This window comes from Galeopterus variegatus, unplaced genomic scaffold (genome assembly GCF_000696425.1).
Source record: "Galeopterus variegatus unplaced genomic scaffold, G_variegatus-3.0.2 Scaffold10716, whole genome shotgun sequence".
NCBI classification, from domain to species: Eukaryota; Metazoa; Chordata; class Mammalia; order Dermoptera; family Cynocephalidae; genus Galeopterus; species Galeopterus variegatus.
Genome location: NW_007736827.1, coordinates 38,059 through 40,364, shown reverse-complemented (window position 1 = coordinate 40,364; position 2,306 = coordinate 38,059). Strand labels below are relative to the sequence as shown.

General features: G+C 48.8%; 1 long non-coding RNA gene across 1 annotated transcript; it reads left to right on the top strand.

Annotated features, from left to right (window-relative positions):
* The first annotated feature begins 439 nt into the window (after nt 1-439).
* LOC103610182 lies at nt 440-895 on the top strand. Its single transcript, XR_552191.1, has 2 exons — nt 440-549; nt 649-895. It is a non-coding gene; the product is annotated as an uncharacterized LOC103610182 (long non-coding RNA).
* The last annotated feature ends 1,411 nt before the right edge of the window (nt 896-2,306 follow it).

Genomic DNA, 2,306 nt, shown 5'->3' with positions numbered 1-2,306 from the left:
ATCTCACCTGTCAAGCCCCAAACTGACCTCAGGGAATGAGCCTGCAATTGCCCCTCCTGTTTTCCCTGCCTCTTTCCTGCCTGAGAGAGCCACACTTGGTAGGAGGTGTCCTCATCGTCACAGCTCATTCCAGGCCATGAGCTCCTCCTGACCCTTGGGTGAGGCCACAGGGATGGGCCCCGGCCCCTGGCAGCGGAGGCTCTGCTGCTCAGGAGGGCAGGTGGAGACAGGCTGGGAGGGGCAGCCGAGTCCCTGAGGGCAGTCAGGGGGGTCTGATGGGAAGCGGACAGTAATCACAGCACACACCAGTCAGGCCTTGCTACGCGCTGGGAGGGGCGAGCCTCTGGGTAAGAGCTTTGCCTTGGTTAGTCCTCATAACAACCCCCTTGTAACAGCAGCACCCCATAATGGATCCTCTTTTTCCCTAGGGCTGGAACAGGACTCAGTCTCGGAGGAAGTTTGCAAGGCAAAGTTGCTGGCTGAATCCCCAGAAATACGAGTACGCTTGTCTAGCAGAATATAAGATAAGGATAAAGTCCAAATTAGCAGGTATTTCTCTGAGTTCCCTCTTCTCTCATGGTTATTTGATATTTTGAACCTTGATTACGGGGCAGGATGACCTTATTTACGTATCAGAGCTGTTTCCAGACAACCTGGAGCTGCAGACGTGTATGATGCACGTACTATCCAGACCCTGAGAAGCCAAAAAGACATCAATCAAGCTATGCTGTTGCACTGCGAGCCAATCACAATCCAGCACGACCTCCAGACCCCTCCTCTAAGATTTACCCTATAAATGCTCCTGATTCTAAGCCTTGGGAAGTTCTGGTGCAGCATTAGCTGGCTTCATCTCCTTGGCTGGCCCTCTCCAATAAATGCTAATCTTTCCTATGCATATCTCGGTGTGCAGATTTTTTAGCTGGACTGCTCACGGGCATGTGAACTCCTTTCTTGTTGATAATACTCTGAGGAAGTTATCCTCATTTCACAGATGAGGAAACTGAAGCTCAGAAGGGAAAAGTCATCTGCCCGAAGTTTTGTAGGTTTTGGCAGCACTTACCGAGAACAGCAGCCAGAAGGAACCCAAGTCAGATCACGCCCTCCCCTGCTCAAACTCCTTCCATGGCTCCCACCTTACTCCAAGTAAACGCCTAAGTCCCTTCCATGGCCCACATGGCCCTGCTTGATCTGTCCCCTACCCTCACCCTGCTGCCTCCCTAATTTCCTCTCCCACTCCCCCCACACCCAGCCCCCACCATGCCGGCCTCTTTTGTTTCCTCAGACAGCCCTGGGTCCCACCCGTGGGTGACTGCACAGCCCCCTCCCTGCCTCCCTCAGGTCTCTCCTCACAGGCAGTTTCTCAGCTTGGCCTTCCCTGACCTTCCTACTCGGAATTGCAGCCCTCCCCACCCACTGTCCTCAGATGCCAGGGTTCCCCAATATGTTCTCAATGTATTTTATATACTTATGTGTTTGCGATCTGCCTCTCGTAATAACTTCGTATACCATACATTATACGAAGTTATACGATAACGCAGCGGGAGGCTCATGATCGCGCCCACTGAAGAGGTAAAGTGGCCTGTTGGGAGAACTGTGATCATTAGAGGGGGCAGGGGAGGGGGGCAAGGGAGAAATTGGTTAATGCACCCAAAGAATGAGTGCGCTTTACGACGCTGAGTACACAAAGTCCACTGATGTGATCGCCGTGTACTGTACACAAATACCGATGGTCACCTGTACCCCACGAATATATATAATCCATTATGTCTCAATGAAAAATAAATAAAGGAACCAGAGGCCACTGCAGTACTGAATTGTATGTTTATTTTTTTCCTGATCTTGTAGGAAAAGTTTTTCAAATGTGTGTGTGCATCCCTAAATAATATATAGCTTTAATTTGCTGATTTTTCAGTTTTATGAAAATAGTGTTATCATTTTTCTGAGTCCCTCATATCGTGGCATCAACGATAGTGCATTTGTTTTATTGCTTCATGATATTCCATCGTGTGTATGTGCCATAAACCAGTTTTTCCTTTTTCTGTGATTGGACTTTTGGGTTGTTTCCAGGGTTTCGTATCACAAAAAAATGTAGCCATGAACTTTCAAGCGCTTGTCTTTGGTGGACGTGTGCAAAGCCTTCCCTAAGGTCTTAAAACCTAAGAGAGCCGCTCTGGGTTCTAGGGCACGGAAATATTTAAATTCCCAAGATAATGTTAATTTGCTTCCCAAAAAAGACAACCCATTGACCCTCCTACCTCTGCCCTGTGGCTCCCGTTCAACACATAGATATTTGCCAATCTGGTAAA